Below are 14,690 nucleotides of genomic sequence, written 5' to 3'. Positions count from 1 at the left end.
ATGGGCTTCATCGCAAAGGGGTGAATACATATGCACGCACCACTTTTCCGTTTTTAATTTTTTTGAAACAAGTTCTTTTTTTAATTTCACTTCACCAATTTGGACTATTTTGTCTATGTCCATTACATGAAATCCAAATAAAAATCTATTTAAATTACAGGTTGTAATGCAACAAAATAGGAAAAACACCAAGGTGGATGAATACTTCTGCTAGGCACTGTATATACTAGGCGACCCAAAAAATTGTCAAAGACTCCAGTCACCCAAGTCATAGACTGTTCTCTCTGCTACCGCACGGCAAGTGGTACCGGAGCGCCAAGGCCAGGACCAAAAGGCTCCTTAACAGCTTCTACCCCCAAGCCATAAGACTGCTGAACAAATAATCAAATGGCTACACGGACTATTTGCATTTACCCCACCCTCCCCCATTTGTTTTTACACTGCTGCTACTCGCTGTTTATTATCTATGCATAGTCACTTTACCCCTACCTACATGTACAAATTACCTGGACTAACCTGTACCCCCGCACACTGACTCGGTACTGCGTGTGCTGCGCTCGGAGGATCCCCTTTGTAGCAGTGACATTTCAGCAAATACAGAAGTACCTGGAGTGTGAACCCAAAGCATTGAGGTTAGCCTACATCATCCTCAGTAAATACAGAAGTACCTGGAGTGTGAACCCAAAGCATTGAGGTTAGCCTACATCATCCTCAGTAAATACAGAAGTACCTGGAGTGTGAACCCAAAGCATTGAGGTTAGCCTACATCATCCTCAGCAAATACAGAAGTACCTGGAGCATGTAGGGTCAACATTTACCACAAGTCATTGGATCTCTGTACTTACTTGATGTTATTAAACAACAAGAAAATGGAAGAGTTGAGTGTTGGGACTGTGAGGATGAGCTGACTCTTTCTGTGGTACTCTCTACATGTGATCATAGCTGCACAGAATCTCTGACTCCCCACTGTAAGTTCTGGTGTACAACAGGGGAAATAACGATGGCTTTCTCTCTCTCTCCCCACCCCTACCCTACCCTCTCCTTCCTCTGTTTTAGCTGAAGGCCTGTCTGCCCTTACAAAATAAACACGTCAAATTTCTAGTGTGACGATTTTCACAATTTTGAGCTTACATTTCACATGTGAAACCATATTTTCATATGTATTAAATGTAGAGTTAACACCACCTTTTCACATGTAAGAAGAAAAACATGTTTTCACCTCATGTGAATTGTACGGTTTCACATGTTAAAAACTCACGTAAGAAAACGTCAAGTGAAAATTTCACTTTCACATATGGAATTGCAAGTTCACATGTGGTGGTGAAATAGTGTTATTCTCCTCACATGTGAAAAGGGGTGGTGTTAACATGATTACACATGGAAATGCAAATTCTGTAATTCCATTCTGTAAAAAGGTAACTTATTATACTCAGGCTAAATCAATCACTAATTTCTGAGCCATTCAGAGTGTTACTGCTGCAGGTACTCGCCTCTGTTCATCCGTTGGTCAGTGACAGTTGGAAGAAGCCCAGTGAAAAGAACAGAGAAGCTAGAGAGCTTCATGTCTCCTTATTTATCCTGTTTAACATGTTCAAATTAACGATGTCAGAGGTCATCATGTTAACTTAAGTTAACATTTTGTAATTTTTTTAATATAATGGCATTGTATAGAAAGTGTTCAAAATAGACTGAAAACATCCAACATACATCATTTAGACAGCTAAAAGCAATGCAATGTCAATGGAGGTAAATGTAGTCTTTTCACATTCTTGACCTTTGATCTTTGTGACTGTGCAGTCTGATGCTGATTGTGTCTGATCTGTATAATGAGTAAAGGTATTTTTCATTTATTTTTTATTGTTGTCTGTCTGTCTGTTTGTCTATTTTTGTATGTTTAAGTTATGTTATTTATTTGTTTCTATTGATTTTGTTTTCTGGTATGATTTATGTGTCTTTTTCTTACTCTCTAAAAGCCACAAAACAACAACCTAAAACAAGTTGACTTTGAGGTATTATTTAACTCGGCAGGTCAGTTAAGAACAAATTCTTATTTACAACGACGGCCTACACCGGCCAAACCCAGACGACGCTGGGCCAATTGTGCGCCGCCCTATTGGACTCCCAATCACGGCCGGATGTGATGCAGCCTGGATTCAAACCAGGGACTGTAGTAACGTCTATCGCACTGAGATGCAGTGCCTTAGACCGCTGCGCCACTCGGGTCTAAGACACTGCATCTCAGTGCGAGAGGCGTCATTTATTTATCAATTTAGCTGATATGGCAAAGCGTTACTTTGGACAAAATCAAAACGGCAATATTCTTGTAATTATTTTTGTGTAAAAAAAAATCGTACATTACAGCTCAATTTCAGCAAATTATGAAATTGCCATTAATCATGATTGCTCATAGCAAATCTTGCAATAAACTCGATGTATTGTTTTGAATAATTAATTAACAGCCCTAGTTGACATTAAAATGTGAAAATGCACATGTGAATTTATAGCGGTCTTTTTTCGGTCATGGTTGCTCATGGTCAGGTGATGCGGTAGCCCCTCCTGTGACGACAAAGTTAGTGTTGTCCCTCTGGGTGTATTGGAATTCCGCCAGTTACAAAAGCACATATGTAAAACTTATATCCAGTGGTGTAAAGTACTTAAGAAAGTATTTCATAAGTAGTTTTTTGGGGTATCTGTACTTTATTACATTTTAAGAAAATAGTGGAATGGGCAAAGAAAACCCCTGTCTGCAAAGTAAAAGAAACTGTAATCAACCACAGATTGCTATACGCGAAATTAATAGAAAATTGTCGTCCTAGAGACCGATTACCAATATCGCCTTCCACCTGACTACGGACACAATTAAAAGGTTTAGACAACAGACTGAAATATTTTAATTGGCTTGTTTTACACAGACGTCTTCCGGTCCGATCAACATTATATGATCATAATTTGACCCTGAATAAATCGCAATTGAAACAATTCCCCATGTTTTATGGGAATGTTCTTTTGCCAAATTAGTTTGGAGAAAAGTTAAACTATTTTTTGAGATTTAAAAAAAAACATTGATTATGAAGGGGTAGCCAAACTTGAACTAAAAAATGTGGAAAGGGTGCAATTATTAGCATTAGTGACTCTGGTGTCCCTTATCAAGACTAAACTTTGGGAGGCCAGATGTGGTGCGGTCAATGACACCCTCAAGTGGTCACCAACGGGATTAGTTCAATTTATAAAACAGGACATTTGGAAAAGAATACAATTTGAAATAGATAAGTGGGGCATTGTATCAGTAAAACAGAAATGGAAAGGGATTTACCCTTCATTGTAAACGTTTTTAGAACCAATTGAAATGTAGGCTAAGCCTTTGTACATATTGGATATACACTGAGGTTTATTCAGAGTTCACTTTGGTATATGTATATGTTTGTATTTATAGAATTATTTGTATTGTTTTTTGGGAGATTGTTAGAGGCATGTTAAACTTGAATGTAATAATACTGGTCAGGTTCTGCAGAACAGCACTTTGTTGAGGAGTTTTGCTATTGTTATATTGTTACACTACTTTTTGATACTGTTTTTATGAATCCATGTTATGTACAACGTAATGCACTGATTTTGTAATTGTATTTGAATGTGAAATGAAAATAAAATTTATTTTTCCAAAAAAATTAATCTGTACTTTACTATTTATATTTTTGACAACTTACTTTTACTTCACTACATTCGTAACGAAAATGTGGTACCTTTTACAGACTACATTTTTCCTGACACCCAAAAGTACTGAGTGTTGGAGTGTGCCCCTGGCTATCCGTAAATAAAAAATAGAAAATGATGCCGTCAGGTTTGCTTAATATAAGGAACTTTTACTTTAGATACGTAAGTATATTTTAGCGATTACATTTACTTTTGATACTTTAGTTCATTTAAAACCAAATACTTTTAGACTTTTTCTCAAGTAGTATTTTACTGGGTGACGTTCACTTTTACTTGACTAATTTTCTATTAAGGTATCTTTCCTATAACTTAAGTATGACAACTGGGTACTTTTTCCACCACTGCTTATATCACATGTGAAATGTTGGGAAACCACGTGTCACGTGTCTGACTCATGTAAAAATGTTATGTAAATGTGAAATCATGTGAAACTATGGTTTTATTTTTTACATTTGACATTTTTCACGTGTTTTTTGTTTTGTTGTAAGGGTGTGGATGCTGGTAGCGTGTAGCATCAGTGTTCATCAGTGTTCAACTTGTTTGTCTCTGCGTCAAATGTAGCAGAACCCTACGTCGCCCATCTCTGCTGGTCATTCGGCGATGACAACGACACAGATCACTCTTAAAAACTTGCCAGTCAGTCAATGGTGAGTATGTACAGACCGTATGTCAATGTGTTAGATATAATTCAATGTAAATACATGTGTGAGGCAGGGATGTTCAAACTAAATGTTAAAGTGTGTTGAGAATGTTCAAATCAAATGTTTCATACAAAAAAAAATGTTTTATCAAATGAGTAAAGATACAAATGTGTCATAAATAGGGCAAAAGCACATGTCACAATTCTTGTTAACAGGATTGTACAGCACATTATATTTGCTAAATGGGTCCTGATATAAACTGCTCTCATCTGTCACGTCCTGACCTTAGAGATTCTTTTTATGTCTCTGTTTTGGTTGGTCAGGGCGTGAGTTTGGGTGGGCATTCTATGTCTGGTGTTCTATGTTGTCCTTGTGTTGTATTTCTGTGTGTTTGGCCTGATATGGTTCTCAATCAGAGGCAGCTGTCTAGCATTGTCTCTGATTGAGAATCATATTTAGGTAGCCTGTTCCCACCTGTGTTTGTGGGTGGTTGTTTCCGGTTTAGTGTTTGTTTCACCTTTCAGGACTGTTCGTTTGTCGTGTTTGTTGTTTTTGTTTAGTGTTGCGTATTTAATTAAAGAATATGAACACTTACCACGCTGCACCTTGGTCCTCTTCTTCTCCTCCAGACGACAAGCGTTACAGTGCATGGTTATCTCTGTGACGCTGGCCGTCTACTGCTGCAAGGTGGTCAACAGCTGCAACAGAGATGCTGGCCCATGTTGGCTGGATGTCCTTTGGGTGGTGGACCATTCTTGATACACATGGGAAAATGTTGAGCGTGAAAAACCCAGCAGCGAGCAGTGTGTCAAGAAGCAGTGCGCCTTGGCAGTGTCGTGCTTTTGGAGGACGCATGGCTCTCGACCTTCGCCTCTCTCGTGTCTGTACTGGAGTTACAGCGATGGGACAAGACTGACTACCAATTGGATATCACAAAATTGGGGAGAAAAAGGGGGAAAAAGTACAGCATTTAAAAAAAAATATAATAATAATCCAAAGCAGATCAGGAAAACCTGGCCTTTTTGCTTTTATTGACCTATTGACCTTGGAGATGGCATCTTTTCCACCAGATGTAACACTGCTCTGGTTGACCTCAAGATGGCCGAGATTAGCTCTCAGTGATGCAGAACTGCTTTGATATGTAAACATTTTGATTGAATCAAGAGTTGTGTCTGATCTTTGAAGATCTTTTCTGAGATGCAATGCCTTTGGAGATAGCCGCGCTACCATCTAGACATAACTGGAGAGGTTCACTCAAGAGAACCGTTCAAACATGTTTTCACATGTTGTTGGGGACCTTGACAAGGAGATGTCCTTCAGCTGAGACAGAAAACAGAACCTACAAACCGATGACCTCAGTGGAGGCTGCTGAGAGGAGAAAGGCTCATAATAATGGCTGGAATGGAGTAGATGGAATGGTATCAACCACATGTTTAATGTGTTTGATAGCATTCCATTGACTCCGTTCCAGCCATTATTATGAGCCGTCCTCCCCTCAGAAGCCTCCACTGGTTGACCTCCACGTACACATCAGATACTTTCCTACTGTGGAGAAGCAAGGTACATTTCTTGGCACCAGAGCTCAAACGCTTGCCACTTATACGCATACAGCCCTCTCGTGGAGGGCACCCTTGCAGACTGAATGGTAGCAATAACATTCAGAGGTAAACCTCAAGCCATCAGATTGGCCCTCTTAGGGGCCAGGCCCATAGGAACCAAATCTCTGGCCTCACTTAACAAACCTGCCTGTGCGCCTTGAACAACAGGACCCTGCGCAACGGGAGTTGCCGCTGGTCCCCGCCTAAAATTCGAATGATCTTTGCGAACCAAGGCTGCAGGGGCCAACGAGGAGCCACCTTCTCCAACGTGGGCTGAACCAGAACCACTGACGGGAATGCGGAAAGGAGGGTCCAAGACCACTGGTGTGCCACAGCGTCCGTTCCCAACGGGACACTCGGGTCCCTCATTGAGAAAAATAGATGACGCTAGGCTTTTTTCTTGCGATGCACGTCGGCCCTGCCGAAAATGCACCATACCTGGGAGTCCACTCAAGGGTTTAGCCTCCACTCCTGAAAGAGAGGGCACCACCTGAATAAAAGATCTACACCTGAGTTGAGGCAAGCGGGGACATGCGCCGCCCGAAGGGAGCGAGCCAAGATTAGGAGGGAGAGAGACAAGAGTTTTGACGGTTCTGACCAAGACAAGCCAGCCTGACAAAAGCATAGGGAAGCGGCTGAGCGCCCGATACACCATTAGGAGTTCCGGGTAATTGATATGCAGTGCTCTTTGTACCTATGTCCATACCCTCCGAATGGAGTTGCCTTCGTAGAGCGCACCCCTACCCTCGGAGGGATGTATCTGTCGTGATCACCTTGTGGGATACAACTCAGCCCATTGGAGCCCCCTGACAATAGCAGAGGGTCCCATCACAGGGCCATGGCCCATAGACCTGACTTAGGCAGTTTCCCTTCTTTTACTTTTAGATTAGTGTGTATTGTTAGATATTACTGCACTGTTGGAGCTAGGAACACAAGCGTTTTGCTACACCTGCAATAACATCTGCTAAATATGTGTATACGACCAATACAATTGGATTTGATGTTCACCTGTAAACAAAAAAAAGTACAATAGACTGGTATGTGTTTTGTTACACTCAGAGTCATTGATGGGGCCTTAAGATGAGCTGTTGGCAAAGGTGTGAAAAGGTTGAGTGGGCTTTGACCTGTAGACAGTCTAGTTTATTATTGTCTTCAGTAGACAAGTACTGTCAACAATAGAATGAATAGTGCACTAACAGCACCTCTCCATCATGCCAAAGAACTGACTGCAAGGGTGTGATAAGTTTGAGGAGCACTGAGCTTGTAGACAGTTAAGTGTATTGGTGATTTCGTTTTTTTTTTCTCAAGAGGGTATTGTACTTTTACAATTAGCTTTGGCTGTCCTGGCTTGTTTCTGAGTCAGATGATGTTGAGCTTCAGCTTATTCCAGGCTGAAAGCTTCCATCCAATGGGTCTACAGGCTCTGTATTACTAAAGCGGGTGTCAAGATCATCATCAAATCATACTTTATTAGTCACATGTGTCGAATACAACATGTGTAGTAGACCTTACCGTGAAATGCTTACTTACAAGCCCTGGACCAACGGGGAAGTTCAAAATAAGATTTAAGAAATAATTTCCAAATAAACTAAAGTAAAAAATAATAAAAAGTAACACAATAAAATAACAATAACAAGGATATATACAGGGGGTACCGGTACCGAGTCAATGTGCGGGGGTACAGGTTAGTCGAGGTAATTTGTACATGTAGGAAGGGGTGAAGTTTCTTATGAATAGATAATAAACAGCGAGTAGCAGCAGTGTAAAAAACAAATGGAGGGGGGGGGGGTCAATGTAAATAGTCCGGTTGACCATTTGATTAGCTGTTCAGCAGTATTATGGCTTGGGGTAGAAGCTGTTAAGGGGCCTTTTGGTCCTAGACTTGGTGCTCCGGTACCGCTTGCCATGCGGTAGCAGAGAAAACAGTCTATGACTTGGGTGACTGGAGTCTTTGACAATTATTTGGGCCTTCCTCTGACACTGCCTAGTGTATAGGTCCTGGATGGCAGGAAGCTTGGCCCCAGTGATGTACTGGGCCGTAGGCACTACCCTCTGTAGCGCCTTATGGTCAGAAGCCGAGCAGTTACCATACCAGGCGGTGATGCAACTGGTCAAGATGCTCTCAATGGTGCAGCTGTATAACTTTTTGAGGATCTGGGGACCCATGCCAAATATTTTCAGTCTCCTGAGGGGGAAAAGGTGTTGTCGTGCCCTCTTCACGATTGTCTTGGTGTGTTTGGACCATGATAGTTTGTTAGTGATGTGGACACCAAGGAACTTGAAACTCTCGACCCAGCGAGCAGCAGCAGCAGCAGGATTAGTCTGTAGGACATACACTAATCAGTGATTTGCCAACATTTTACGACTTTGTTCCCATCAATACACAATCAAACAAGGTATTTTTGTAATGCAGCTACTCTTCCTGGGGTTCAAACATGTTAAAGCACTTACATCACATATAAATCAAAAGATAAAACAGTACATCATATAACATTACTACACTACTACAGTTGAAGTCGGAAGTTTACATACACTTAGGTTGGAGTCATTAAAACTTGTTTTTCAACCACTCCACACATTTTTGTTAACAAACTATAGTTTTGGCAAGTCGGTTAGGACATCTACTTTGTGCATGACACAAGTAATTTTTCCAACAATTGTTTACAGACAGATTATTTAACTTATAATTCACTGTATCACAATTCCAGTGGGTCAGAAGTTTACATACACTAAGTTGACTATGCCTCTAAACAGCTTGGAAAATTCCAGAAAATGATGTCATGGCTTTAGAAGCTTCTCATAGGCTAATTTACATCATTTGAGTCAATTGGAGGTGTACATGTGGATGTATTTCAAGGCTTAGCTTCAAACCCAGTGCCTCTTTGCTTGACATCATGGGAAAATGAAAAGAAATCAGCCAAGACCTCAGAAAAATTATTGTAGACCTCCACAAGTCTGGTTCATCCTTGGGAGCAATTTCCAAACGCCTGAAAGTACCACGTTCATCTGTACAAACAATAGTACGCAAGTATATACACCATGGGACCACACAGCCGTCATACTGCTCAGGAAGGAGACGCGTTCTTTCTCCTAGAGATGAACGTACTTTGGTGTGAAAAGTGCAAATCAATCCAAGAACAACAGCAAAGGACCTTGTGAAGATGCTGGAGGAAACAGGTACAAAAGTATCTATATCCACAGTTAAACAAGTCCTATATCGACATAACCTGAAAGGCCGCTCAGCAAAGAAGAAGCCACTGCTCCAAAACAGCCATAAAAAGACAGACTACGGTTTGCAACTGCACATGGGGATGAAGATCGAACTTTTTGGAGAAATGTCCTCTGGTCTGATGAAACAAACATAGAACTATTTGGCCATAATGACCATCGTTATGTTTGGAGGAAAAAGGGGGACGCTTGCAAGCCGAAGAACACCATCCCAACTGTGATGCACGGGTTGGCAGCATCATGTTGTGGGGGTGCTTTGCTGCAGGAGGGACTGGTGCACTTCACAAAATAGATGGCATCATGAGGGAAGAAAATGATGTGGATATATTGAAGCAACATCTCAAGACATCAGTCAGGAAGTTAAAGCTTGGTCGCAAATGGGTCTTCCAAATGGACAATGACCTCAAGCATACTTCCAAAGTTGTGGCAAAATGGCTTCAGGACAACAAAGTCAAGGTATTGGAGTGGCCATCACAATGCCCTGACCTCAATCCCATAGAAAATTTGTGGGCAGAACTGAAAAAGCGTGTGTGAGCAAGAAGGCCTACAAACCTGACTCAGTTACACCAGCTCTGTGCATGCAACCCACCAGCTCAATATGCATGCAACCCACCTTTCCACAAGCCTGAACATTTTTTTTTCCTTTTCTTATTTTTTGTTACAGTAGCATGGCACCATGACATCCACAGACACATACCTTGTCATACAGAGCCCCTTTCACATAAAACCTCTTGTTTCACCAAGATCTAAAAACCCAGGCATCCTAAACATTTTTGCCCCAAATACAGTATGCCAGTCTAAAACCCAGACATGTTTGCAAAGCACATTTCAACCTTTTTAACCTTTTTTTTAAACTATGCAAGTCAGTTAAGAACAAATTCTTATTTTCAATGACGGCCTAATAACAGTGCGTTAACTACCATGTTAACCCACTGACAGATTTTTACCTTATCAGCTCAGGGATTCAATCTTGCAAACTTTCGGTTACAAATCCAAAGCTCTAACAACTAGGCTACATGCACGCCTCCAGCTGTGGTGCATGGAGTCCCTATTCTTATACCCCCAGTAGGATGGGTTCAGGATAAAATACACTTAAGCAGTCTATAATGGCACAATTTCACAAGAGGAACCAAACCGTGTGTTTGAAAGATACCGGAACCAACACGAACTAGCCTTGTTAGTTCTTGGTTGTTTTTCCATTTGCCGTGGAACTGGAAACAGGATTAGGGTTAATTTGCTTGGGGAAAAACTGTGACTATTTTAAGACGGCAACATTCGACAGCGATATTGTTGTGATCTTCGGTGACTGGCATTAAGTATGGAGAAGGGAGATGTGCTGGTAAGAGTCCGCCGGGCAATTTGTGCCATCCTTTTTTTCATTGGTGGGCAGCAATGGAGACTGAAAAGACTATAGACGAGAAATACACAACATATAATCATGCGAGAAAAGGGGTCGCTTCAGCCGGTTGAAAGATGCATGGAAAGAGAAACTCCATCTGTCTTCATGAATTGTTCAAAACGTATTTTGAAAGAGAACAGCTGTAACCGTTGCTTTGCAATAAGGGTCAGTCCTGCAATACGGTATTACCCTTGCAGTATGCTGGTGTGATAGTACAATGTCTATGTTTAGCAAGCTAACTACATCATGTTTACCTGTGTTTTGGTTCGATCCAGTACATACCTAGGCCTAACGTTACATCATACATGACATACTGCATGAGTAATATTACAGACTGCACCTTTTGCAGTCTGTAATAGCTAGCCATCCTCATTCAATACTACAAGAGTACTTTAGCTGACCATTGTTATCAGAAACACTTCCTGACCTAGTCAGGTGATAATTAATCAACTATGTTTTCTCCACCATGGTGAGTTGATGTGTGTCCCTTCATTGACTGGAGTGGCCAGTTTACATTCTATTGATTCCCTGGGTCCAGAATGTCTGATCAGGAGAGGCCATCTGGATGGTCACTGTGATTGCTCTCAGGAACTCTGTGGGGGTGGGGGGTAGGGTAAAGTACTAACAGCAGACAAAATACTATTACAATATCATGATAGAAACTATCTGTAATATATGTGTTTCAGATCTATCACGTTGCCTAACCGCAGGCGACCACCCACTGTCTGGACCCCTGTTCCACAATTTTCAGACCCACAATGGATCGATAACTTCTGCATGTCGGCAGAGACTTTCCAGTTCCTCTGCAAAAGGGCTGAGTACTATTATGGGAGAGACATGATGTATTGTTCCGCCTTTCGGGCCCTCTCCGAAAGCGAATGCAGCATTTCAGCAGCCTGCAGTGCCACTTCCAGAGAGGATGGGAGCTAATGTAAACACAGTGTGTGATGGACTCCTGCAACACTTCAACAACTAGGTACATCAGAGTGGATTACACAGGATTGCTATTTATTGCTAAAACGAAAGGTTTGTGCTCTCTGGTGTGTAGTTAGGCAACATAAAGAGAAAATGACCACAAGGCAAATGAACACAATATTTATTAACATATTTCCTCTTATCACTTTCTCTGTGATTTTCTCCCTCCTCTCACAGACACCCAGCTCCACCATCACCCTTTGGACAACAAAACACCTGGACCAACAACAGAACGACTGGCATTACATTTACATTTAAGTCATTTAGCAGACGCTCTTATCCAGAGCGACTTACAAGTACATACATTCATACTTTTTTGTACTGGTCCCCCCATGGGAATCGAACCCACAACCCTGGCGTTGCAAGCGCCATGCTCTACCAACTGAGCCACACGGGGCCATTACAAACCAAGCCTGGTCCTTGAGCTCAGTGGTGAGCCATGGGAATTAATACAGTACTGCTATACACTGTACCCTTGGAGATTAATACAGTACTACTATATAATGCCCCTATCACATGACTGTATCCATGTGGATTAATACAGTACTACTATATAATGCCCCTATCACATGACTGTATCCATGTGGATTAATACAGTACTACTATATAATGCCCCTATCACATTACTGTATCCTTGAAGATTAATACAGTACTGCTATATACTGCCCCTATCACATGTATTTATTTTATTTAACTAGGCAAGTCAGTTAAGAACAAATTCTTATTTACAATGACGGCCTACCAAAAGGCCTCCTGCGGGGACGGGGCTGGGATTTAAAAAATATATATATATAGATATAGGACAAAGCGCACACCACGACAAGGGAGACACCACAACACTACATAAAAAGAGACCTAAGACAACAACATAGCATGGCAGCAACACATGACAACACAGCATGGTAGCAACACCACATGACAACAACCTGGTAGCAGTACAACGGCAAGGTAGAGACAACAATACATCACGACAAGCAGACACAACTGTCAGTAAAGTGTCCATTATTGAGTCGTTGAATGAAGAGATGGAGATAAAACTGTCCAGTTTGAGTGTTTTTTGTGTGTGCTTTGGTGACCGTTATCAGAATGTGACTGGCAGAATGGGTGTTGTATGTGGAGGATGAGGGCTGCAGTAGATATCTCAGATAGGAGGGAGTGAAGCCTAAGAGGGTTTTATAAAAAAGCATCAACCAGTGGGTCTTGCGACGGGTATACAGAGATGACCAGTTTACAGAGGAGTATAGAGTTTAGTGATGTGTCCTATAAGAAGCATTGGTGCAAATCTGATGGCCGAATGGTGAAGAACATCTAGCCGCTCGAGAGCACCCTTACCTGTCTATCTAGAATTTACATCTCCCTAATCTAGCATGGGTAGGATGGTCATCTGAATCAGTGTTAGTTTGGCAGCTGGGGTGAAAGAGGAGCGATTACCATAAGAGGAAACCAAGTCTAGATTTAACTTTAGCCTGCAGCTTGGATATGTGCTGAGAGAAGGACATTGTACCATCTAGCCATACTCCCAAGTACTTGTATGAGGTGACTATATCAAGCTCTAAACCCTCAGAGGTAGTAATCACACCAGTGGGGAGAAGGGCATTCTTCTTACCAAACCACATTACCTTAGTTTTGGAGGTGTTCAGAACAAGGTTACGGGCAGAGAAAGCTTGTTGGACGCTAAGAAAGCTTTGTTGTAGAGCGTTTAACACAAAATCCAGGGAGGGGCCAGCTGAGTATAAGACTGTATCATCTACATATAAATGGATGAGAGAGCTTCCTACTTACTGCCTGAGCTATGTTGTTGATGTAAATTGAGAAGAGTGTGGGGCCTAGGATCGAGCCTTGGGGTACTCCCTTGGTGACAGGCAGTGGCTGAGAGAGCAGATTTTCTGACTTTATACACTGCACTCTTTGAGAGAGGTAGTTAGCAAACCAGGCCAAAGACCCCTCAGAGACACCAATACTCCTTAGCCGGCCTTCAAGAATGGATTGGTCTACCGTATCAAAAGCTTTGACCAAGTCAATTAAAACAGCAGCACAGCATTGCTTAGAATCAATGCCAATGGTGACATAATTTAGGACCTTTAAAGTTGCAGTGACACATCCATAACCTGAGCGGAAACTAGATTGCAGACCAGAGAGAATACTATAGACATCAAGAAAGCCAGTCAGTTGATTATTGGCAAGTTTTTTCCAACACTTTTGATAAACAGGCCAAAATAGAAATAGGCCTATAACAGTTAGGATCAACTTGATCTCCCCCTTTAAATTAAGGACGCACCGTGGCTGCCTTCCAAGCAATGGGAACCTCCCCAGAGGGAGAGAGGTTAAAAAGGTTAGAGATAGGCTTGGTGATGACACGGGATGCAACTTTGAAGAAGAAAGGATCTAAACCATCTGACCGCTTTTTGGGGTTAAGTTTCAGGAGCTCCTTTAGCACATCAGACTCAGTGACTGCTTGCAGGGAGAACCTTTGTAGCGGGGGCATAGGAGAAAGACGGTGGAGCATTGGGGCTAGTCGCATTAGAAGGGGTGGGAGATGAGGTGATGTTGGACGGGCAAGGAGGCATGGCTGAGTCAAATAGTAATCCTGACTTAATGAAGTGGTGATTAAAGAGCTCAGCCATGTACTCCTTGTCAGTAACAACCACATCATCTACATTAAGGGACACGGGCAGCTGTGAGGAGGGTTTATTCTCCAGGTCTTAAACCATTTTCCAGAACCTCTTGGGGTTAGACCCAGAGAGAGAGAAATGCTCCTTAAAATAACTAACTTTGGCCTTCCGGATAGCCTGAGTGCACTTATTTCTCATTTGCTTGAACGAGAGCCAGTCAGCCTGAGTATGCGTGTGCCGAGCCTTTCGCCAAATGGAATTCTTGAGGTGGAGTAACTCTGCCAGATCACCCTTGAACCAGAGGCTGAACCTGTTTTTAATTCAAATGTTCTTCATGGGGGCGTGTTTGTTAACAAAACCACTGAAAATATTAAAAAAGAAGGTCCAAGCGTCTTCGACAGAGGGGATCAAGCTGATTCTATACCAGAGGCCAGGTCATGAAGGAAGGCTTGCTCATTAAAGTTTTCTAGCAAGCGTCTATGACAAATCAGGACAGGTCGTTTCACTGAGCAGCCATTACGAACAC

The sequence above is a fragment of the Salvelinus namaycush genome, chromosome 9 (genome assembly GCF_016432855.1).
Source record: "Salvelinus namaycush isolate Seneca chromosome 9, SaNama_1.0, whole genome shotgun sequence".
In the NCBI taxonomy this organism is placed as follows: domain Eukaryota; kingdom Metazoa; phylum Chordata; class Actinopteri; order Salmoniformes; family Salmonidae; genus Salvelinus; species Salvelinus namaycush.
This window is presented reverse-complemented; position numbering follows the sequence as displayed.